This window comes from Dendropsophus ebraccatus, unplaced genomic scaffold, assembly GCF_027789765.1.
Source record: "Dendropsophus ebraccatus isolate aDenEbr1 unplaced genomic scaffold, aDenEbr1.pat pat_scaffold_609_ctg1, whole genome shotgun sequence".
In the NCBI taxonomy this organism is placed as follows: domain Eukaryota; kingdom Metazoa; phylum Chordata; class Amphibia; order Anura; family Hylidae; genus Dendropsophus; species Dendropsophus ebraccatus.
In genome coordinates this window covers 56,133-72,777 of record NW_027210208.1, presented here as the reverse complement: position 1 = coordinate 72,777, position 16,645 = coordinate 56,133, and the positions used below count along the sequence as shown (strand labels likewise).

Sequence of the window (16,645 nt, the reverse complement as noted above, 5' to 3'; positions counted from 1 at the left end):
CCTTTTGAGGATGGATAAAGGGGCCGTTGGAGCTGCCATTGGCAAAAAGCCAGCGGCACCCGGGATTCCCAGCCAGTCTCCCATGCTGGTACTTGCCGGGCCTTAAGCCGTGTAGCAGTCTGCGATCTGACGAGGGCAGGCACCTTCAGCTTAGAATGGCCGCTGACGAGCTCTGCTAAAGCGAGGCTTCCTTTTGAGGATGGATAAAGGGGCCGTTGGAGCTGCCATTGGCAAAAAGCCAGCGGCACCCGGGATTCCCAGCCAGTCTCCCATGCTGGTACTTGCCGGGCCTTAAGCCGTGTAGCAGTCTGCGATCTGACGAGGGCAGGCACCTTCAGCTTAGAATGGCCGCTGACGAGCTCTGCTAAAGCGAGGCTTCCTTTTGAGGATGGATAAAGGGGCCGTTGGAGCTGCCATTGGCAAAAAGCCAGCGGCACCCGGGATTCCCAGCCAGTCTCCCATGCTGGTACTTGCCGGGCCTTAAGCCGTGTAGCAGTCTGCGATCTGACGAGGGCAGGCACCTTCAGCTTAGAATGGCCGCTGACGAGCTCTGCTAAAGCGAGGCTTCCTTTTGAGGATGGATAAAGGGGCCGTTGGAGCTGCCATTGGCAAAAAGCCAGCGGCACCCGGGATTCCCAGCCAGTCTCCCATGCTGGTACTTGCCGGGCCTTAAGCCGTGTAGCAGTCTGCGATCTGACGAGGGCAGGCACCTTCAGCTTAGAATGGCCGCTGACGAGCTCTGCTAAAGCGAGGCTTCCTTTTGAGGATGGATAAAGGGGCCGTTGGAGCTGCCATTGGCAAAAAGCCAGCGGCACCCGGGATTCCCAGCCAGTCTCCCATGCTGGTACTTGCCGGGCCTTAAGCCGTGTAGCAGTCTGCGATCTGACGAGGGCAGGCACCTTCAGCTTAGAATGGCCGCTGACGAGCTCTGCTAAAGCGAGGCTTCCTTTTGAGGATGGATAAAGGGGCCGTTGGAGCTGCCATTGGCAAAAAGCCAGCGGCACCCGGGATTCCCAGCCAGTCTCCCATGCTGGTACTTGCCGGGCCTTAAGCCGTGTAGCAGTCTGCGATCTGACGAGGGCAGGCACCTTCAGCTTAGAATGGCCGCTGACGAGCTCTGCTAAAGCGAGGCTTCCTTTTGAGGATGGATAAAGGGGCCGTTGGAGCTGCCATTGGCAAAAAGCCAGCGGCACCCGGGATTCCCAGCCAGTCTCCCATGCTGGTACTTGCCGGGCCTTAAGCCGTGTAGCAGTCTGCGATCTGACGAGGGCAGGCACCTTCAGCTTAGAATGGCCGCTGACGAGCTCTGCTAAAGCGAGGCTTCCTTTTGAGGATGGATAAAGGGGCCGTTGGAGCTGCCATTGGCAAAAAGCCAGCGGCACCCGGGATTCCCAGCCAGTCTCCCATGCTGGTACTTGCCGGGCCTTAAGCCGTGTAGCAGTCTGCGATCTGACGAGGGCAGGCACCTTCAGCTTAGAATGGCCGCTGACGAGCTCTGCTAAAGCGAGGCTTCCTTTTGAGGATGGATAAAGGGGCCGTTGGAGCTGCCATTGGCAAAAAGCCAGCGGCACCCGGGATTCCCAGCCAGTCTCCCATGCTGGTACTTGCCGGGCCTTAAGCCGTGTAGCAGTCTGCGATCTGACGAGGGCAGGCACCTTCAGCTTAGAATGGCCGCTGACGAGCTCTGCTAAAGCGAGGCTTCCTTTTGAGGATGGATAAAGGGGCCGTTGGAGCTGCCATTGGCAAAAAGCCAGCGGCACCCGGGATTCCCAGCCAGTCTCCCATGCTGGTACTTGCCGGGCCTTAAGCCGTGTAGCAGTCTGCGATCTGACGAGGGCAGGCACCTTCAGCTTAGAATGGCCGCTGACGAGCTCTGCTAAAGCGAGGCTTCCTTTTGAGGATGGATAAAGGGGCCGTTGGAGCTGCCATTGGCAAAAAGCCAGCGGCACCCGGGATTCCCAGCCAGTCTCCCATGCTGGTACTTGCCGGGCCTTAAGCCGTGTAGCAGTCTGCGATCTGACGAGGGCAGGCACCTTCAGCTTAGAATGGCCGCTGACGAGCTCTGCTAAAGCGAGGCTTCCTTTTGAGGATGGATAAAGGGGCCGTTGGAGCTGCCATTGGCAAAAAGCCAGCGGCACCCGGGATTCCCAGCCAGTCTCCCATGCTGGTACTTGCCGGGCCTTAAGCCGTGTAGCAGTCTGCGATCTGACGAGGGCAGGCACCTTCAGCTTAGAATGGCCGCTGACGAGCTCTGCTAAAGCGAGGCTTCCTTTTGAGGATGGATAAAGGGGCCGTTGGAGCTGCCATTGGCAAAAAGCCAGCGGCACCCGGGATTCCCAGCCAGTCTCCCATGCTGGTACTTGCCGGGCCTTAAGCCGTGTAGCAGTCTGCGATCTGACGAGGGCAGGCACCTTCAGCTTAGAATGGCCGCTGACGAGCTCTGCTAAAGCGAGGCTTCCTTTTGAGGATGGATAAAGGGGCCGTTGGAGCTGCCATTGGCAAAAAGCCAGCGGCACCCGGGATTCCCAGCCAGTCTCCCATGCTGGTACTTGCCGGGCCTTAAGCCGTGTAGCAGTCTGCGATCTGACGAGGGCAGGCACCTTCAGCTTAGAATGGCCGCTGACGAGCTCTGCTAAAGCGAGGCTTCCTTTTGAGGATGGATAAAGGGGCCGTTGGAGCTGCCATTGGCAAAAAGCCAGCGGCACCCGGGATTCCCAGCCAGTCTCCCATGCTGGTACTTGCCGGGCCTTAAGCCGTGTAGCAGTCTGCGATCTGACGAGGGCAGGCACCTTCAGCTTAGAATGGCCGCTGACGAGCTCTGCTAAAGCGAGGCTTCCTTTTGAGGATGGATAAAGGGGCCGTTGGAGCTGCCATTGGCAAAAAGCCAGCGGCACCCGGGATTCCCAGCCAGTCTCCCATGCTGGTACTTGCCGGGCCTTAAGCCGTGTAGCAGTCTGCGATCTGACGAGGGCAGGCACCTTCAGCTTAGAATGGCCGCTGACGAGCTCTGCTAAAGCGAGGCTTCCTTTTGAGGATGGATAAAGGGGCCGTTGGAGCTGCCATTGGCAAAAAGCCAGCGGCACCCGGGATTCCCAGCCAGTCTCCCATGCTGGTACTTGCCGGGCCTTAAGCCGTGTAGCAGTCTGCGATCTGACGAGGGCAGGCACCTTCAGCTTAGAATGGCCGCTGACGAGCTCTGCTAAAGCGAGGCTTCCTTTTGAGGATGGATAAAGGGGCCGTTGGAGCTGCCATTGGCAAAAAGCCAGCGGCACCCGGGATTCCCAGCCAGTCTCCCATGCTGGTACTTGCCGGGCCTTAAGCCGTGTAGCAGTCTGCGATCTGACGAGGGCAGGCACCTTCAGCTTAGAATGGCCGCTGACGAGCTCTGCTAAAGCGAGGCTTCCTTTTGAGGATGGATAAAGGGGCCGTTGGAGCTGCCATTGGCAAAAAGCCAGCGGCACCCGGGATTCCCAGCCAGTCTCCCATGCTGGTACTTGCCGGGCCTTAAGCCGTGTAGCAGTCTGCGATCTGACGAGGGCAGGCACCTTCAGCTTAGAATGGCCGCTGACGAGCTCTGCTAAAGCGAGGCTTCCTTTTGAGGATGGATAAAGGGGCCGTTGGAGCTGCCATTGGCAAAAAGCCAGCGGCACCCGGGATTCCCAGCCAGTCTCCCATGCTGGTACTTGCCGGGCCTTAAGCCGTGTAGCAGTCTGCGATCTGACGAGGGCAGGCACCTTCAGCTTAGAATGGCCGCTGACGAGCTCTGCTAAAGCGAGGCTTCCTTTTGAGGATGGATAAAGGGGCCGTTGGAGCTGCCATTGGCAAAAAGCCAGCGGCACCCGGGATTCCCAGCCAGTCTCCCATGCTGGTACTTGCCGGGCCTTAAGCCGTGTAGCAGTCTGCGATCTGACGAGGGCAGGCACCTTCAGCTTAGAATGGCCGCTGACGAGCTCTGCTAAAGCGAGGCTTCCTTTTGAGGATGGATAAAGGGGCCGTTGGAGCTGCCATTGGCAAAAAGCCAGCGGCACCCGGGATTCCCAGCCAGTCTCCCATGCTGGTACTTGCCGGGCCTTAAGCCGTGTAGCAGTCTGCGATCTGACGAGGGCAGGCACCTTCAGCTTAGAATGGCCGCTGACGAGCTCTGCTAAAGCGAGGCTTCCTTTTGAGGATGGATAAAGGGGCCGTTGGAGCTGCCATTGGCAAAAAGCCAGCGGCACCCGGGATTCCCAGCCAGTCTCCCATGCTGGTACTTGCCGGGCCTTAAGCCGTGTAGCAGTCTGCGATCTGACGAGGGCAGGCACCTTCAGCTTAGAATGGCCGCTGACGAGCTCTGCTAAAGCGAGGCTTCCTTTTGAGGATGGATAAAGGGGCCGTTGGAGCTGCCATTGGCAAAAAGCCAGCGGCACCCGGGATTCCCAGCCAGTCTCCCATGCTGGTACTTGCCGGGCCTTAAGCCGTGTAGCAGTCTGCGATCTGACGAGGGCAGGCACCTTCAGCTTAGAATGGCCGCTGACGAGCTCTGCTAAAGCGAGGCTTCCTTTTGAGGATGGATAAAGGGGCCGTTGGAGCTGCCATTGGCAAAAAGCCAGCGGCACCCGGGATTCCCAGCCAGTCTCCCATGCTGGTACTTGCCGGGCCTTAAGCCGTGTAGCAGTCTGCGATCTGACGAGGGCAGGCACCTTCAGCTTAGAATGGCCGCTGACGAGCTCTGCTAAAGCGAGGCTTCCTTTTGAGGATGGATAAAGGGGCCGTTGGAGCTGCCATTGGCAAAAAGCCAGCGGCACCCGGGATTCCCAGCCAGTCTCCCATGCTGGTACTTGCCGGGCCTTAAGCCGTGTAGCAGTCTGCGATCTGACGAGGGCAGGCACCTTCAGCTTAGAATGGCCGCTGACGAGCTCTGCTAAAGCGAGGCTTCCTTTTGAGGATGGATAAAGGGGCCGTTGGAGCTGCCATTGGCAAAAAGCCAGCGGCACCCGGGATTCCCAGCCAGTCTCCCATGCTGGTACTTGCCGGGCCTTAAGCCGTGTAGCAGTCTGCGATCTGACGAGGGCAGGCACCTTCAGCTTAGAATGGCCGCTGACGAGCTCTGCTAAAGCGAGGCTTCCTTTTGAGGATGGATAAAGGGGCCGTTGGAGCTGCCATTGGCAAAAAGCCAGCGGCACCCGGGATTCCCAGCCAGTCTCCCATGCTGGTACTTGCCGGGCCTTAAGCCGTGTAGCAGTCTGCGATCTGACGAGGGCAGGCACCTTCAGCTTAGAATGGCCGCTGACGAGCTCTGCTAAAGCGAGGCTTCCTTTTGAGGATGGATAAAGGGGCCGTTGGAGCTGCCATTGGCAAAAAGCCAGCGGCACCCGGGATTCCCAGCCAGTCTCCCATGCTGGTACTTGCCGGGCCTTAAGCCGTGTAGCAGTCTGCGATCTGACGAGGGCAGGCACCTTCAGCTTAGAATGGCCGCTGACGAGCTCTGCTAAAGCGAGGCTTCCTTTTGAGGATGGATAAAGGGGCCGTTGGAGCTGCCATTGGCAAAAAGCCAGCGGCACCCGGGATTCCCAGCCAGTCTCCCATGCTGGTACTTGCCGGGCCTTAAGCCGTGTAGCAGTCTGCGATCTGACGAGGGCAGGCACCTTCAGCTTAGAATGGCCGCTGACGAGCTCTGCTAAAGCGAGGCTTCCTTTTGAGGATGGATAAAGGGGCCGTTGGAGCTGCCATTGGCAAAAAGCCAGCGGCACCCGGGATTCCCAGCCAGTCTCCCATGCTGGTACTTGCCGGGCCTTAAGCCGTGTAGCAGTCTGCGATCTGACGAGGGCAGGCACCTTCAGCTTAGAATGGCCGCTGACGAGCTCTGCTAAAGCGAGGCTTCCTTTTGAGGATGGATAAAGGGGCCGTTGGAGCTGCCATTGGCAAAAAGCCAGCGGCACCCGGGATTCCCAGCCAGTCTCCCATGCTGGTACTTGCCGGGCCTTAAGCCGTGTAGCAGTCTGCGATCTGACGAGGGCAGGCACCTTCAGCTTAGAATGGCCGCTGACGAGCTCTGCTAAAGCGAGGCTTCCTTTTGAGGATGGATAAAGGGGCCGTTGGAGCTGCCATTGGCAAAAAGCCAGCGGCACCCGGGATTCCCAGCCAGTCTCCCATGCTGGTACTTGCCGGGCCTTAAGCCGTGTAGCAGTCTGCGATCTGACGAGGGCAGGCACCTTCAGCTTAGAATGGCCGCTGACGAGCTCTGCTAAAGCGAGGCTTCCTTTTGAGGATGGATAAAGGGGCCGTTGGAGCTGCCATTGGCAAAAAGCCAGCGGCACCCGGGATTCCCAGCCAGTCTCCCATGCTGGTACTTGCCGGGCCTTAAGCCGTGTAGCAGTCTGCGATCTGACGAGGGCAGGCACCTTCAGCTTAGAATGGCCGCTGACGAGCTCTGCTAAAGCGAGGCTTCCTTTTGAGGATGGATAAAGGGGCCGTTGGAGCTGCCATTGGCAAAAAGCCAGCGGCACCCGGGATTCCCAGCCAGTCTCCCATGCTGGTACTTGCCGGGCCTTAAGCCGTGTAGCAGTCTGCGATCTGACGAGGGCAGGCACCTTCAGCTTAGAATGGCCGCTGACGAGCTCTGCTAAAGCGAGGCTTCCTTTTGAGGATGGATAAAGGGGCCGTTGGAGCTGCCATTGGCAAAAAGCCAGCGGCACCCGGGATTCCCAGCCAGTCTCCCATGCTGGTACTTGCCGGGCCTTAAGCCGTGTAGCAGTCTGCGATCTGACGAGGGCAGGCACCTTCAGCTTAGAATGGCCGCTGACGAGCTCTGCTAAAGCGAGGCTTCCTTTTGAGGATGGATAAAGGGGCCGTTGGAGCTGCCATTGGCAAAAAGCCAGCGGCACCCGGGATTCCCAGCCAGTCTCCCATGCTGGTACTTGCCGGGCCTTAAGCCGTGTAGCAGTCTGCGATCTGACGAGGGCAGGCACCTTCAGCTTAGAATGGCCGCTGACGAGCTCTGCTAAAGCGAGGCTTCCTTTTGAGGATGGATAAAGGGGCCGTTGGAGCTGCCATTGGCAAAAAGCCAGCGGCACCCGGGATTCCCAGCCAGTCTCCCATGCTGGTACTTGCCGGGCCTTAAGCCGTGTAGCAGTCTGCGATCTGACGAGGGCAGGCACCTTCAGCTTAGAATGGCCGCTGACGAGCTCTGCTAAAGCGAGGCTTCCTTTTGAGGATGGATAAAGGGGCCGTTGGAGCTGCCATTGGCAAAAAGCCAGCGGCACCCGGGATTCCCAGCCAGTCTCCCATGCTGGTACTTGCCGGGCCTTAAGCCGTGTAGCAGTCTGCGATCTGACGAGGGCAGGCACCTTCAGCTTAGAATGGCCGCTGACGAGCTCTGCTAAAGCGAGGCTTCCTTTTGAGGATGGATAAAGGGGCCGTTGGAGCTGCCATTGGCAAAAAGCCAGCGGCACCCGGGATTCCCAGCCAGTCTCCCATGCTGGTACTTGCCGGGCCTTAAGCCGTGTAGCAGTCTGCGATCTGACGAGGGCAGGCACCTTCAGCTTAGAATGGCCGCTGACGAGCTCTGCTAAAGCGAGGCTTCCTTTTGAGGATGGATAAAGGGGCCGTTGGAGCTGCCATTGGCAAAAAGCCAGCGGCACCCGGGATTCCCAGCCAGTCTCCCATGCTGGTACTTGCCGGGCCTTAAGCCGTGTAGCAGTCTGCGATCTGACGAGGGCAGGCACCTTCAGCTTAGAATGGCCGCTGACGAGCTCTGCTAAAGCGAGGCTTCCTTTTGAGGATGGATAAAGGGGCCGTTGGAGCTGCCATTGGCAAAAAGCCAGCGGCACCCGGGATTCCCAGCCAGTCTCCCATGCTGGTACTTGCCGGGCCTTAAGCCGTGTAGCAGTCTGCGATCTGACGAGGGCAGGCACCTTCAGCTTAGAATGGCCGCTGACGAGCTCTGCTAAAGCGAGGCTTCCTTTTGAGGATGGATAAAGGGGCCGTTGGAGCTGCCATTGGCAAAAAGCCAGCGGCACCCGGGATTCCCAGCCAGTCTCCCATGCTGGTACTTGCCGGGCCTTAAGCCGTGTAGCAGTCTGCGATCTGACGAGGGCAGGCACCTTCAGCTTAGAATGGCCGCTGACGAGCTCTGCTAAAGCGAGGCTTCCTTTTGAGGATGGATAAAGGGGCCGTTGGAGCTGCCATTGGCAAAAAGCCAGCGGCACCCGGGATTCCCAGCCAGTCTCCCATGCTGGTACTTGCCGGGCCTTAAGCCGTGTAGCAGTCTGCGATCTGACGAGGGCAGGCACCTTCAGCTTAGAATGGCCGCTGACGAGCTCTGCTAAAGCGAGGCTTCCTTTTGAGGATGGATAAAGGGGCCGTTGGAGCTGCCATTGGCAAAAAGCCAGCGGCACCCGGGATTCCCAGCCAGTCTCCCATGCTGGTACTTGCCGGGCCTTAAGCCGTGTAGCAGTCTGCGATCTGACGAGGGCAGGCACCTTCAGCTTAGAATGGCCGCTGACGAGCTCTGCTAAAGCGAGGCTTCCTTTTGAGGATGGATAAAGGGGCCGTTGGAGCTGCCATTGGCAAAAAGCCAGCGGCACCCGGGATTCCCAGCCAGTCTCCCATGCTGGTACTTGCCGGGCCTTAAGCCGTGTAGCAGTCTGCGATCTGACGAGGGCAGGCACCTTCAGCTTAGAATGGCCGCTGACGAGCTCTGCTAAAGCGAGGCTTCCTTTTGAGGATGGATAAAGGGGCCGTTGGAGCTGCCATTGGCAAAAAGCCAGCGGCACCCGGGATTCCCAGCCAGTCTCCCATGCTGGTACTTGCCGGGCCTTAAGCCGTGTAGCAGTCTGCGATCTGACGAGGGCAGGCACCTTCAGCTTAGAATGGCCGCTGACGAGCTCTGCTAAAGCGAGGCTTCCTTTTGAGGATGGATAAAGGGGCCGTTGGAGCTGCCATTGGCAAAAAGCCAGCGGCACCCGGGATTCCCAGCCAGTCTCCCATGCTGGTACTTGCCGGGCCTTAAGCCGTGTAGCAGTCTGCGATCTGACGAGGGCAGGCACCTTCAGCTTAGAATGGCCGCTGACGAGCTCTGCTAAAGCGAGGCTTCCTTTTGAGGATGGATAAAGGGGCCGTTGGAGCTGCCATTGGCAAAAAGCCAGCGGCACCCGGGATTCCCAGCCAGTCTCCCATGCTGGTACTTGCCGGGCCTTAAGCCGTGTAGCAGTCTGCGATCTGACGAGGGCAGGCACCTTCAGCTTAGAATGGCCGCTGACGAGCTCTGCTAAAGCGAGGCTTCCTTTTGAGGATGGATAAAGGGGCCGTTGGAGCTGCCATTGGCAAAAAGCCAGCGGCACCCGGGATTCCCAGCCAGTCTCCCATGCTGGTACTTGCCGGGCCTTAAGCCGTGTAGCAGTCTGCGATCTGACGAGGGCAGGCACCTTCAGCTTAGAATGGCCGCTGACGAGCTCTGCTAAAGCGAGGCTTCCTTTTGAGGATGGATAAAGGGGCCGTTGGAGCTGCCATTGGCAAAAAGCCAGCGGCACCCGGGATTCCCAGCCAGTCTCCCATGCTGGTACTTGCCGGGCCTTAAGCCGTGTAGCAGTCTGCGATCTGACGAGGGCAGGCACCTTCAGCTTAGAATGGCCGCTGACGAGCTCTGCTAAAGCGAGGCTTCCTTTTGAGGATGGATAAAGGGGCCGTTGGAGCTGCCATTGGCAAAAAGCCAGCGGCACCCGGGATTCCCAGCCAGTCTCCCATGCTGGTACTTGCCGGGCCTTAAGCCGTGTAGCAGTCTGCGATCTGACGAGGGCAGGCACCTTCAGCTTAGAATGGCCGCTGACGAGCTCTGCTAAAGCGAGGCTTCCTTTTGAGGATGGATAAAGGGGCCGTTGGAGCTGCCATTGGCAAAAAGCCAGCGGCACCCGGGATTCCCAGCCAGTCTCCCATGCTGGTACTTGCCGGGCCTTAAGCCGTGTAGCAGTCTGCGATCTGACGAGGGCAGGCACCTTCAGCTTAGAATGGCCGCTGACGAGCTCTGCTAAAGCGAGGCTTCCTTTTGAGGATGGATAAAGGGGCCGTTGGAGCTGCCATTGGCAAAAAGCCAGCGGCACCCGGGATTCCCAGCCAGTCTCCCATGCTGGTACTTGCCGGGCCTTAAGCCGTGTAGCAGTCTGCGATCTGACGAGGGCAGGCACCTTCAGCTTAGAATGGCCGCTGACGAGCTCTGCTAAAGCGAGGCTTCCTTTTGAGGATGGATAAAGGGGCCGTTGGAGCTGCCATTGGCAAAAAGCCAGCGGCACCCGGGATTCCCAGCCAGTCTCCCATGCTGGTACTTGCCGGGCCTTAAGCCGTGTAGCAGTCTGCGATCTGACGAGGGCAGGCACCTTCAGCTTAGAATGGCCGCTGACGAGCTCTGCTAAAGCGAGGCTTCCTTTTGAGGATGGATAAAGGGGCCGTTGGAGCTGCCATTGGCAAAAAGCCAGCGGCACCCGGGATTCCCAGCCAGTCTCCCATGCTGGTACTTGCCGGGCCTTAAGCCGTGTAGCAGTCTGCGATCTGACGAGGGCAGGCACCTTCAGCTTAGAATGGCCGCTGACGAGCTCTGCTAAAGCGAGGCTTCCTTTTGAGGATGGATAAAGGGGCCGTTGGAGCTGCCATTGGCAAAAAGCCAGCGGCACCCGGGATTCCCAGCCAGTCTCCCATGCTGGTACTTGCCGGGCCTTAAGCCGTGTAGCAGTCTGCGATCTGACGAGGGCAGGCACCTTCAGCTTAGAATGGCCGCTGACGAGCTCTGCTAAAGCGAGGCTTCCTTTTGAGGATGGATAAAGGGGCCGTTGGAGCTGCCATTGGCAAAAAGCCAGCGGCACCCGGGATTCCCAGCCAGTCTCCCATGCTGGTACTTGCCGGGCCTTAAGCCGTGTAGCAGTCTGCGATCTGACGAGGGCAGGCACCTTCAGCTTAGAATGGCCGCTGACGAGCTCTGCTAAAGCGAGGCTTCCTTTTGAGGATGGATAAAGGGGCCGTTGGAGCTGCCATTGGCAAAAAGCCAGCGGCACCCGGGATTCCCAGCCAGTCTCCCATGCTGGTACTTGCCGGGCCTTAAGCCGTGTAGCAGTCTGCGATCTGACGAGGGCAGGCACCTTCAGCTTAGAATGGCCGCTGACGAGCTCTGCTAAAGCGAGGCTTCCTTTTGAGGATGGATAAAGGGGCCGTTGGAGCTGCCATTGGCAAAAAGCCAGCGGCACCCGGGATTCCCAGCCAGTCTCCCATGCTGGTACTTGCCGGGCCTTAAGCCGTGTAGCAGTCTGCGATCTGACGAGGGCAGGCACCTTCAGCTTAGAATGGCCGCTGACGAGCTCTGCTAAAGCGAGGCTTCCTTTTGAGGATGGATAAAGGGGCCGTTGGAGCTGCCATTGGCAAAAAGCCAGCGGCACCCGGGATTCCCAGCCAGTCTCCCATGCTGGTACTTGCCGGGCCTTAAGCCGTGTAGCAGTCTGCGATCTGACGAGGGCAGGCACCTTCAGCTTAGAATGGCCGCTGACGAGCTCTGCTAAAGCGAGGCTTCCTTTTGAGGATGGATAAAGGGGCCGTTGGAGCTGCCATTGGCAAAAAGCCAGCGGCACCCGGGATTCCCAGCCAGTCTCCCATGCTGGTACTTGCCGGGCCTTAAGCCGTGTAGCAGTCTGCGATCTGACGAGGGCAGGCACCTTCAGCTTAGAATGGCCGCTGACGAGCTCTGCTAAAGCGAGGCTTCCTTTTGAGGATGGATAAAGGGGCCGTTGGAGCTGCCATTGGCAAAAAGCCAGCGGCACCCGGGATTCCCAGCCAGTCTCCCATGCTGGTACTTGCCGGGCCTTAAGCCGTGTAGCAGTCTGCGATCTGACGAGGGCAGGCACCTTCAGCTTAGAATGGCCGCTGACGAGCTCTGCTAAAGCGAGGCTTCCTTTTGAGGATGGATAAAGGGGCCGTTGGAGCTGCCATTGGCAAAAAGCCAGCGGCACCCGGGATTCCCAGCCAGTCTCCCATGCTGGTACTTGCCGGGCCTTAAGCCGTGTAGCAGTCTGCGATCTGACGAGGGCAGGCACCTTCAGCTTAGAATGGCCGCTGACGAGCTCTGCTAAAGCGAGGCTTCCTTTTGAGGATGGATAAAGGGGCCGTTGGAGCTGCCATTGGCAAAAAGCCAGCGGCACCCGGGATTCCCAGCCAGTCTCCCATGCTGGTACTTGCCGGGCCTTAAGCCGTGTAGCAGTCTGCGATCTGACGAGGGCAGGCACCTTCAGCTTAGAATGGCCGCTGACGAGCTCTGCTAAAGCGAGGCTTCCTTTTGAGGATGGATAAAGGGGCCGTTGGAGCTGCCATTGGCAAAAAGCCAGCGGCACCCGGGATTCCCAGCCAGTCTCCCATGCTGGTACTTGCCGGGCCTTAAGCCGTGTAGCAGTCTGCGATCTGACGAGGGCAGGCACCTTCAGCTTAGAATGGCCGCTGACGAGCTCTGCTAAAGCGAGGCTTCCTTTTGAGGATGGATAAAGGGGCCGTTGGAGCTGCCATTGGCAAAAAGCCAGCGGCACCCGGGATTCCCAGCCAGTCTCCCATGCTGGTACTTGCCGGGCCTTAAGCCGTGTAGCAGTCTGCGATCTGACGAGGGCAGGCACCTTCAGCTTAGAATGGCCGCTGACGAGCTCTGCTAAAGCGAGGCTTCCTTTTGAGGATGGATAAAGGGGCCGTTGGAGCTGCCATTGGCAAAAAGCCAGCGGCACCCGGGATTCCCAGCCAGTCTCCCATGCTGGTACTTGCCGGGCCTTAAGCCGTGTAGCAGTCTGCGATCTGACGAGGGCAGGCACCTTCAGCTTAGAATGGCCGCTGACGAGCTCTGCTAAAGCGAGGCTTCCTTTTGAGGATGGATAAAGGGGCCGTTGGAGCTGCCATTGGCAAAAAGCCAGCGGCACCCGGGATTCCCAGCCAGTCTCCCATGCTGGTACTTGCCGGGCCTTAAGCCGTGTAGCAGTCTGCGATCTGACGAGGGCAGGCACCTTCAGCTTAGAATGGCCGCTGACGAGCTCTGCTAAAGCGAGGCTTCCTTTTGAGGATGGATAAAGGGGCCGTTGGAGCTGCCATTGGCAAAAAGCCAGCGGCACCCGGGATTCCCAGCCAGTCTCCCATGCTGGTACTTGCCGGGCCTTAAGCCGTGTAGCAGTCTGCGATCTGACGAGGGCAGGCACCTTCAGCTTAGAATGGCCGCTGACGAGCTCTGCTAAAGCGAGGCTTCCTTTTGAGGATGGATAAAGGGGCCGTTGGAGCTGCCATTGGCAAAAAGCCAGCGGCACCCGGGATTCCCAGCCAGTCTCCCATGCTGGTACTTGCCGGGCCTTAAGCCGTGTAGCAGTCTGCGATCTGACGAGGGCAGGCACCTTCAGCTTAGAATGGCCGCTGACGAGCTCTGCTAAAGCGAGGCTTCCTTTTGAGGATGGATAAAGGGGCCGTTGGAGCTGCCATTGGCAAAAAGCCAGCGGCACCCGGGATTCCCAGCCAGTCTCCCATGCTGGTACTTGCCGGGCCTTAAGCCGTGTAGCAGTCTGCGATCTGACGAGGGCAGGCACCTTCAGCTTAGAATGGCCGCTGACGAGCTCTGCTAAAGCGAGGCTTCCTTTTGAGGATGGATAAAGGGGCCGTTGGAGCTGCCATTGGCAAAAAGCCAGCGGCACCCGGGATTCCCAGCCAGTCTCCCATGCTGGTACTTGCCGGGCCTTAAGCCGTGTAGCAGTCTGCGATCTGACGAGGGCAGGCACCTTCAGCTTAGAATGGCCGCTGACGAGCTCTGCTAAAGCGAGGCTTCCTTTTGAGGATGGATAAAGGGGCCGTTGGAGCTGCCATTGGCAAAAAGCCAGCGGCACCCGGGATTCCCAGCCAGTCTCCCATGCTGGTACTTGCCGGGCCTTAAGCCGTGTAGCAGTCTGCGATCTGACGAGGGCAGGCACCTTCAGCTTAGAATGGCCGCTGACGAGCTCTGCTAAAGCGAGGCTTCCTTTTGAGGATGGATAAAGGGGCCGTTGGAGCTGCCATTGGCAAAAAGCCAGCGGCACCCGGGATTCCCAGCCAGTCTCCCATGCTGGTACTTGCCGGGCCTTAAGCCGTGTAGCAGTCTGCGATCTGACGAGGGCAGGCACCTTCAGCTTAGAATGGCCGCTGACGAGCTCTGCTAAAGCGAGGCTTCCTTTTGAGGATGGATAAAGGGGCCGTTGGAGCTGCCATTGGCAAAAAGCCAGCGGCACCCGGGATTCCCAGCCAGTCTCCCATGCTGGTACTTGCCGGGCCTTAAGCCGTGTAGCAGTCTGCGATCTGACGAGGGCAGGCACCTTCAGCTTAGAATGGCCGCTGACGAGCTCTGCTAAAGCGAGGCTTCCTTTTGAGGATGGATAAAGGGGCCGTTGGAGCTGCCATTGGCAAAAAGCCAGCGGCACCCGGGATTCCCAGCCAGTCTCCCATGCTGGTACTTGCCGGGCCTTAAGCCGTGTAGCAGTCTGCGATCTGACGAGGGCAGGCACCTTCAGCTTAGAATGGCCGCTGACGAGCTCTGCTAAAGCGAGGCTTCCTTTTGAGGATGGATAAAGGGGCCGTTGGAGCTGCCATTGGCAAAAAGCCAGCGGCACCCGGGATTCCCAGCCAGTCTCCCATGCTGGTACTTGCCGGGCCTTAAGCCGTGTAGCAGTCTGCGATCTGACGAGGGCAGGCACCTTCAGCTTAGAATGGCCGCTGACGAGCTCTGCTAAAGCGAGGCTTCCTTTTGAGGATGGATAAAGGGGCCGTTGGAGCTGCCATTGGCAAAAAGCCAGCGGCACCCGGGATTCCCAGCCAGTCTCCCATGCTGGTACTTGCCGGGCCTTAAGCCGTGTAGCAGTCTGCGATCTGACGAGGGCAGGCACCTTCAGCTTAGAATGGCCGCTGACGAGCTCTGCTAAAGCGAGGCTTCCTTTTGAGGATGGATAAAGGGGCCGTTGGAGCTGCCATTGGCAAAAAGCCAGCGGCACCCGGGATTCCCAGCCAGTCTCCCATGCTGGTACTTGCCGGGCCTTAAGCCGTGTAGCAGTCTGCGATCTGACGAGGGCAGGCACCTTCAGCTTAGAATGGCCGCTGACGAGCTCTGCTAAAGCGAGGCTTCCTTTTGAGGATGGATAAAGGGGCCGTTGGAGCTGCCATTGGCAAAAAGCCAGCGGCACCCGGGATTCCCAGCCAGTCTCCCATGCTGGTACTTGCCGGGCCTTAAGCCGTGTAGCAGTCTGCGATCTGACGAGGGCAGGCACCTTCAGCTTAGAATGGCCGCTGACGAGCTCTGCTAAAGCGAGGCTTCCTTTTGAGGATGGATAAAGGGGCCGTTGGAGCTGCCATTGGCAAAAAGCCAGCGGCACCCGGGATTCCCAGCCAGTCTCCCATGCTGGTACTTGCCGGGCCTTAAGCCGTGTAGCAGTCTGCGATCTGACGAGGGCAGGCACCTTCAGCTTAGAATGGCCGCTGACGAGCTCTGCTAAAGCGAGGCTTCCTTTTGAGGATGGATAAAGGGGCCGTTGGAGCTGCCATTGGCAAAAAGCCAGCGGCACCCGGGATTCCCAGCCAGTCTCCCATGCTGGTACTTGCCGGGCCTTAAGCCGTGTAGCAGTCTGCGATCTGACGAGGGCAGGCACCTTCAGCTTAGAATGGCCGCTGACGAGCTCTGCTAAAGCGAGGCTTCCTTTTGAGGATGGATAAAGGGGCCGTTGGAGCTGCCATTGGCAAAAAGCCAGCGGCACCCGGGATTCCCAGCCAGTCTCCCATGCTGGTACTTGCCGGGCCTTAAGCCGTGTAGCAGTCTGCGATCTGACGAGGGCAGGCACCTTCAGCTTAGAATGGCCGCTGACGAGCTCTGCTAAAGCGAGGCTTCCTTTTGAGGATGGATAAAGGGGCCGTTGGAGCTGCCATTGGCAAAAAGCCAGCGGCACCCGGGATTCCCAGCCAGTCTCCCATGCTGGTACTTGCCGGGCCTTAAGCCGTGTAGCAGTCTGCGATCTGACGAGGGCAGGCACCTTCAGCTTAGAATGGCCGCTGACGAGCTCTGCTAAAGCGAGGCTTCCTTTTGAGGATGGATAAAGGGGCCGTTGGAGCTGCCATTGGCAAAAAGCCAGCGGCACCCGGGATTCCCAGCCAGTCTCCCATGCTGGTACTTGCCGGGCCTTAAGCCGTGTAGCAGTCTGCGATCTGACGAGGGCAGGCACCTTCAGCTTAGAATGGCCGCTGACGAGCTCTGCTAAAGCGAGGCTTCCTTTTGAGGATGGATAAAGGGGCCGTTGGAGCTGCCATTGGCAAAAAGCCAGCGGCACCCGGGATTCCCAGCCAGTCTCCCATGCTGGTACTTGCCGGGCCTTAAGCCGTGTAGCAGTCTGCGATCTGACGAGGGCAGGCACCTTCAGCTTAGAATGGCCGCTGACGAGCTCTGCTAAAGCGAGGCTTCCTTTTGAGGATGGATAAAGGGGCCGTTGGAGCTGCCATTGGCAAAAAGCCAGCGGCACCCGGGATTCCCAGCCAGTCTCCCATGCTGGTACTTGCCGGGCCTTAAGCCGTGTAGCAGTCTGCGATCTGACGAGGGCAGGCACCTTCAGCTTAGAATGGCCGCTGACGAGCTCTGCTAAAGCGAGGCTTCCTTTTGAGGATG

General features: G+C 58.7%; 88 pseudogenes; all 88 read right to left on the bottom strand.

Annotated features, from left to right (window-relative positions):
* Positions 1 to 47: 47 nt before the first annotated feature.
* LOC138777885 (5S ribosomal RNA) lies at positions 48 to 167 on the bottom strand (annotated as a pseudogene).
* Positions 168 to 236: 69 nt separating this feature from the next.
* Positions 237 to 356, bottom strand: LOC138777884 (5S ribosomal RNA; annotated as a pseudogene).
* A 69-nt stretch (positions 357 to 425) lies between these two features.
* LOC138777883 (5S ribosomal RNA) lies at positions 426 to 545 on the bottom strand (annotated as a pseudogene).
* Positions 546 to 614: 69 nt separating this feature from the next.
* On the bottom strand, positions 615 to 734 carry LOC138777882 (5S ribosomal RNA; annotated as a pseudogene).
* Positions 735 to 803: 69 nt separating this feature from the next.
* On the bottom strand, positions 804 to 923 carry LOC138777879 (5S ribosomal RNA; annotated as a pseudogene).
* Positions 924 to 992: 69 nt separating this feature from the next.
* Positions 993 to 1,112, bottom strand: LOC138777878 (5S ribosomal RNA; annotated as a pseudogene).
* Positions 1,113 to 1,181: 69 nt separating this feature from the next.
* LOC138777877 (5S ribosomal RNA) lies at positions 1,182 to 1,301 on the bottom strand (annotated as a pseudogene).
* A 69-nt stretch (positions 1,302 to 1,370) lies between these two features.
* Positions 1,371 to 1,490, bottom strand: LOC138777876 (5S ribosomal RNA; annotated as a pseudogene).
* A 69-nt stretch (positions 1,491 to 1,559) lies between these two features.
* On the bottom strand, positions 1,560 to 1,679 carry LOC138777875 (5S ribosomal RNA; annotated as a pseudogene).
* A 69-nt stretch (positions 1,680 to 1,748) lies between these two features.
* LOC138777874 (5S ribosomal RNA) lies at positions 1,749 to 1,868 on the bottom strand (annotated as a pseudogene).
* A 69-nt stretch (positions 1,869 to 1,937) lies between these two features.
* LOC138777873 (5S ribosomal RNA) lies at positions 1,938 to 2,057 on the bottom strand (annotated as a pseudogene).
* Positions 2,058 to 2,126: 69 nt separating this feature from the next.
* On the bottom strand, positions 2,127 to 2,246 carry LOC138777872 (5S ribosomal RNA; annotated as a pseudogene).
* A 69-nt stretch (positions 2,247 to 2,315) lies between these two features.
* Positions 2,316 to 2,435, bottom strand: LOC138777871 (5S ribosomal RNA; annotated as a pseudogene).
* Positions 2,436 to 2,504: 69 nt separating this feature from the next.
* On the bottom strand, positions 2,505 to 2,624 carry LOC138777870 (5S ribosomal RNA; annotated as a pseudogene).
* Positions 2,625 to 2,693: 69 nt separating this feature from the next.
* On the bottom strand, positions 2,694 to 2,813 carry LOC138777868 (5S ribosomal RNA; annotated as a pseudogene).
* Positions 2,814 to 2,882: 69 nt separating this feature from the next.
* On the bottom strand, positions 2,883 to 3,002 carry LOC138777867 (5S ribosomal RNA; annotated as a pseudogene).
* A 69-nt stretch (positions 3,003 to 3,071) lies between these two features.
* LOC138777866 (5S ribosomal RNA) lies at positions 3,072 to 3,191 on the bottom strand (annotated as a pseudogene).
* A 69-nt stretch (positions 3,192 to 3,260) lies between these two features.
* Positions 3,261 to 3,380, bottom strand: LOC138777864 (5S ribosomal RNA; annotated as a pseudogene).
* A 69-nt stretch (positions 3,381 to 3,449) lies between these two features.
* Positions 3,450 to 3,569, bottom strand: LOC138777863 (5S ribosomal RNA; annotated as a pseudogene).
* Positions 3,570 to 3,638: 69 nt separating this feature from the next.
* LOC138777862 (5S ribosomal RNA) lies at positions 3,639 to 3,758 on the bottom strand (annotated as a pseudogene).
* Positions 3,759 to 3,827: 69 nt separating this feature from the next.
* On the bottom strand, positions 3,828 to 3,947 carry LOC138777861 (5S ribosomal RNA; annotated as a pseudogene).
* Positions 3,948 to 4,016: 69 nt separating this feature from the next.
* Positions 4,017 to 4,136, bottom strand: LOC138777860 (5S ribosomal RNA; annotated as a pseudogene).
* Positions 4,137 to 4,205: 69 nt separating this feature from the next.
* On the bottom strand, positions 4,206 to 4,325 carry LOC138777859 (5S ribosomal RNA; annotated as a pseudogene).
* Positions 4,326 to 4,394: 69 nt separating this feature from the next.
* Positions 4,395 to 4,514, bottom strand: LOC138777858 (5S ribosomal RNA; annotated as a pseudogene).
* A 69-nt stretch (positions 4,515 to 4,583) lies between these two features.
* LOC138777856 (5S ribosomal RNA) lies at positions 4,584 to 4,703 on the bottom strand (annotated as a pseudogene).
* Positions 4,704 to 4,772: 69 nt separating this feature from the next.
* On the bottom strand, positions 4,773 to 4,892 carry LOC138777855 (5S ribosomal RNA; annotated as a pseudogene).
* A 69-nt stretch (positions 4,893 to 4,961) lies between these two features.
* Positions 4,962 to 5,081, bottom strand: LOC138777854 (5S ribosomal RNA; annotated as a pseudogene).
* Positions 5,082 to 5,150: 69 nt separating this feature from the next.
* On the bottom strand, positions 5,151 to 5,270 carry LOC138777853 (5S ribosomal RNA; annotated as a pseudogene).
* A 69-nt stretch (positions 5,271 to 5,339) lies between these two features.
* Positions 5,340 to 5,459, bottom strand: LOC138777852 (5S ribosomal RNA; annotated as a pseudogene).
* Positions 5,460 to 5,528: 69 nt separating this feature from the next.
* On the bottom strand, positions 5,529 to 5,648 carry LOC138777851 (5S ribosomal RNA; annotated as a pseudogene).
* Positions 5,649 to 5,717: 69 nt separating this feature from the next.
* LOC138777850 (5S ribosomal RNA) lies at positions 5,718 to 5,837 on the bottom strand (annotated as a pseudogene).
* Positions 5,838 to 5,906: 69 nt separating this feature from the next.
* LOC138777848 (5S ribosomal RNA) lies at positions 5,907 to 6,026 on the bottom strand (annotated as a pseudogene).
* A 69-nt stretch (positions 6,027 to 6,095) lies between these two features.
* On the bottom strand, positions 6,096 to 6,215 carry LOC138777847 (5S ribosomal RNA; annotated as a pseudogene).
* A 69-nt stretch (positions 6,216 to 6,284) lies between these two features.
* LOC138777846 (5S ribosomal RNA) lies at positions 6,285 to 6,404 on the bottom strand (annotated as a pseudogene).
* Positions 6,405 to 6,473: 69 nt separating this feature from the next.
* Positions 6,474 to 6,593, bottom strand: LOC138777844 (5S ribosomal RNA; annotated as a pseudogene).
* A 69-nt stretch (positions 6,594 to 6,662) lies between these two features.
* On the bottom strand, positions 6,663 to 6,782 carry LOC138777843 (5S ribosomal RNA; annotated as a pseudogene).
* A 69-nt stretch (positions 6,783 to 6,851) lies between these two features.
* LOC138777842 (5S ribosomal RNA) lies at positions 6,852 to 6,971 on the bottom strand (annotated as a pseudogene).
* Positions 6,972 to 7,040: 69 nt separating this feature from the next.
* Positions 7,041 to 7,160, bottom strand: LOC138777841 (5S ribosomal RNA; annotated as a pseudogene).
* Positions 7,161 to 7,229: 69 nt separating this feature from the next.
* LOC138777840 (5S ribosomal RNA) lies at positions 7,230 to 7,349 on the bottom strand (annotated as a pseudogene).
* A 69-nt stretch (positions 7,350 to 7,418) lies between these two features.
* LOC138777839 (5S ribosomal RNA) lies at positions 7,419 to 7,538 on the bottom strand (annotated as a pseudogene).
* Positions 7,539 to 7,607: 69 nt separating this feature from the next.
* On the bottom strand, positions 7,608 to 7,727 carry LOC138777838 (5S ribosomal RNA; annotated as a pseudogene).
* Positions 7,728 to 7,796: 69 nt separating this feature from the next.
* LOC138777837 (5S ribosomal RNA) lies at positions 7,797 to 7,916 on the bottom strand (annotated as a pseudogene).
* A 69-nt stretch (positions 7,917 to 7,985) lies between these two features.
* On the bottom strand, positions 7,986 to 8,105 carry LOC138777836 (5S ribosomal RNA; annotated as a pseudogene).
* A 69-nt stretch (positions 8,106 to 8,174) lies between these two features.
* LOC138777835 (5S ribosomal RNA) lies at positions 8,175 to 8,294 on the bottom strand (annotated as a pseudogene).
* A 69-nt stretch (positions 8,295 to 8,363) lies between these two features.
* LOC138777833 (5S ribosomal RNA) lies at positions 8,364 to 8,483 on the bottom strand (annotated as a pseudogene).
* Positions 8,484 to 8,552: 69 nt separating this feature from the next.
* On the bottom strand, positions 8,553 to 8,672 carry LOC138777832 (5S ribosomal RNA; annotated as a pseudogene).
* A 69-nt stretch (positions 8,673 to 8,741) lies between these two features.
* Positions 8,742 to 8,861, bottom strand: LOC138777831 (5S ribosomal RNA; annotated as a pseudogene).
* A 69-nt stretch (positions 8,862 to 8,930) lies between these two features.
* Positions 8,931 to 9,050, bottom strand: LOC138777830 (5S ribosomal RNA; annotated as a pseudogene).
* A 69-nt stretch (positions 9,051 to 9,119) lies between these two features.
* LOC138777829 (5S ribosomal RNA) lies at positions 9,120 to 9,239 on the bottom strand (annotated as a pseudogene).
* Positions 9,240 to 9,308: 69 nt separating this feature from the next.
* LOC138777827 (5S ribosomal RNA) lies at positions 9,309 to 9,428 on the bottom strand (annotated as a pseudogene).
* A 69-nt stretch (positions 9,429 to 9,497) lies between these two features.
* On the bottom strand, positions 9,498 to 9,617 carry LOC138777826 (5S ribosomal RNA; annotated as a pseudogene).
* Positions 9,618 to 9,686: 69 nt separating this feature from the next.
* On the bottom strand, positions 9,687 to 9,806 carry LOC138777825 (5S ribosomal RNA; annotated as a pseudogene).
* A 69-nt stretch (positions 9,807 to 9,875) lies between these two features.
* Positions 9,876 to 9,995, bottom strand: LOC138777824 (5S ribosomal RNA; annotated as a pseudogene).
* A 69-nt stretch (positions 9,996 to 10,064) lies between these two features.
* On the bottom strand, positions 10,065 to 10,184 carry LOC138777823 (5S ribosomal RNA; annotated as a pseudogene).
* Positions 10,185 to 10,253: 69 nt separating this feature from the next.
* On the bottom strand, positions 10,254 to 10,373 carry LOC138777821 (5S ribosomal RNA; annotated as a pseudogene).
* A 69-nt stretch (positions 10,374 to 10,442) lies between these two features.
* LOC138777820 (5S ribosomal RNA) lies at positions 10,443 to 10,562 on the bottom strand (annotated as a pseudogene).
* Positions 10,563 to 10,631: 69 nt separating this feature from the next.
* Positions 10,632 to 10,751, bottom strand: LOC138777819 (5S ribosomal RNA; annotated as a pseudogene).
* A 69-nt stretch (positions 10,752 to 10,820) lies between these two features.
* On the bottom strand, positions 10,821 to 10,940 carry LOC138777818 (5S ribosomal RNA; annotated as a pseudogene).
* Positions 10,941 to 11,009: 69 nt separating this feature from the next.
* On the bottom strand, positions 11,010 to 11,129 carry LOC138777817 (5S ribosomal RNA; annotated as a pseudogene).
* A 69-nt stretch (positions 11,130 to 11,198) lies between these two features.
* On the bottom strand, positions 11,199 to 11,318 carry LOC138777816 (5S ribosomal RNA; annotated as a pseudogene).
* A 69-nt stretch (positions 11,319 to 11,387) lies between these two features.
* On the bottom strand, positions 11,388 to 11,507 carry LOC138777815 (5S ribosomal RNA; annotated as a pseudogene).
* Positions 11,508 to 11,576: 69 nt separating this feature from the next.
* LOC138777814 (5S ribosomal RNA) lies at positions 11,577 to 11,696 on the bottom strand (annotated as a pseudogene).
* Positions 11,697 to 11,765: 69 nt separating this feature from the next.
* LOC138777813 (5S ribosomal RNA) lies at positions 11,766 to 11,885 on the bottom strand (annotated as a pseudogene).
* Positions 11,886 to 11,954: 69 nt separating this feature from the next.
* On the bottom strand, positions 11,955 to 12,074 carry LOC138777812 (5S ribosomal RNA; annotated as a pseudogene).
* A 69-nt stretch (positions 12,075 to 12,143) lies between these two features.
* LOC138777810 (5S ribosomal RNA) lies at positions 12,144 to 12,263 on the bottom strand (annotated as a pseudogene).
* Positions 12,264 to 12,332: 69 nt separating this feature from the next.
* LOC138777809 (5S ribosomal RNA) lies at positions 12,333 to 12,452 on the bottom strand (annotated as a pseudogene).
* A 69-nt stretch (positions 12,453 to 12,521) lies between these two features.
* LOC138777808 (5S ribosomal RNA) lies at positions 12,522 to 12,641 on the bottom strand (annotated as a pseudogene).
* Positions 12,642 to 12,710: 69 nt separating this feature from the next.
* On the bottom strand, positions 12,711 to 12,830 carry LOC138777807 (5S ribosomal RNA; annotated as a pseudogene).
* A 69-nt stretch (positions 12,831 to 12,899) lies between these two features.
* LOC138777806 (5S ribosomal RNA) lies at positions 12,900 to 13,019 on the bottom strand (annotated as a pseudogene).
* Positions 13,020 to 13,088: 69 nt separating this feature from the next.
* Positions 13,089 to 13,208, bottom strand: LOC138777805 (5S ribosomal RNA; annotated as a pseudogene).
* A 69-nt stretch (positions 13,209 to 13,277) lies between these two features.
* On the bottom strand, positions 13,278 to 13,397 carry LOC138777804 (5S ribosomal RNA; annotated as a pseudogene).
* A 69-nt stretch (positions 13,398 to 13,466) lies between these two features.
* LOC138777803 (5S ribosomal RNA) lies at positions 13,467 to 13,586 on the bottom strand (annotated as a pseudogene).
* Positions 13,587 to 13,655: 69 nt separating this feature from the next.
* LOC138777801 (5S ribosomal RNA) lies at positions 13,656 to 13,775 on the bottom strand (annotated as a pseudogene).
* Positions 13,776 to 13,844: 69 nt separating this feature from the next.
* Positions 13,845 to 13,964, bottom strand: LOC138777800 (5S ribosomal RNA; annotated as a pseudogene).
* A 69-nt stretch (positions 13,965 to 14,033) lies between these two features.
* Positions 14,034 to 14,153, bottom strand: LOC138777798 (5S ribosomal RNA; annotated as a pseudogene).
* Positions 14,154 to 14,222: 69 nt separating this feature from the next.
* LOC138777797 (5S ribosomal RNA) lies at positions 14,223 to 14,342 on the bottom strand (annotated as a pseudogene).
* Positions 14,343 to 14,411: 69 nt separating this feature from the next.
* Positions 14,412 to 14,531, bottom strand: LOC138777796 (5S ribosomal RNA; annotated as a pseudogene).
* Positions 14,532 to 14,600: 69 nt separating this feature from the next.
* LOC138777795 (5S ribosomal RNA) lies at positions 14,601 to 14,720 on the bottom strand (annotated as a pseudogene).
* A 69-nt stretch (positions 14,721 to 14,789) lies between these two features.
* Positions 14,790 to 14,909, bottom strand: LOC138777794 (5S ribosomal RNA; annotated as a pseudogene).
* Positions 14,910 to 14,978: 69 nt separating this feature from the next.
* Positions 14,979 to 15,098, bottom strand: LOC138777793 (5S ribosomal RNA; annotated as a pseudogene).
* A 69-nt stretch (positions 15,099 to 15,167) lies between these two features.
* Positions 15,168 to 15,287, bottom strand: LOC138777792 (5S ribosomal RNA; annotated as a pseudogene).
* Positions 15,288 to 15,356: 69 nt separating this feature from the next.
* On the bottom strand, positions 15,357 to 15,476 carry LOC138777791 (5S ribosomal RNA; annotated as a pseudogene).
* A 69-nt stretch (positions 15,477 to 15,545) lies between these two features.
* LOC138777790 (5S ribosomal RNA) lies at positions 15,546 to 15,665 on the bottom strand (annotated as a pseudogene).
* Positions 15,666 to 15,734: 69 nt separating this feature from the next.
* Positions 15,735 to 15,854, bottom strand: LOC138777789 (5S ribosomal RNA; annotated as a pseudogene).
* Positions 15,855 to 15,923: 69 nt separating this feature from the next.
* Positions 15,924 to 16,043, bottom strand: LOC138777787 (5S ribosomal RNA; annotated as a pseudogene).
* A 69-nt stretch (positions 16,044 to 16,112) lies between these two features.
* Positions 16,113 to 16,232, bottom strand: LOC138777785 (5S ribosomal RNA; annotated as a pseudogene).
* A 69-nt stretch (positions 16,233 to 16,301) lies between these two features.
* Positions 16,302 to 16,421, bottom strand: LOC138777784 (5S ribosomal RNA; annotated as a pseudogene).
* Positions 16,422 to 16,490: 69 nt separating this feature from the next.
* LOC138777783 (5S ribosomal RNA) lies at positions 16,491 to 16,610 on the bottom strand (annotated as a pseudogene).
* Between the last annotated feature and the right edge of the window lie 35 nt (positions 16,611 to 16,645).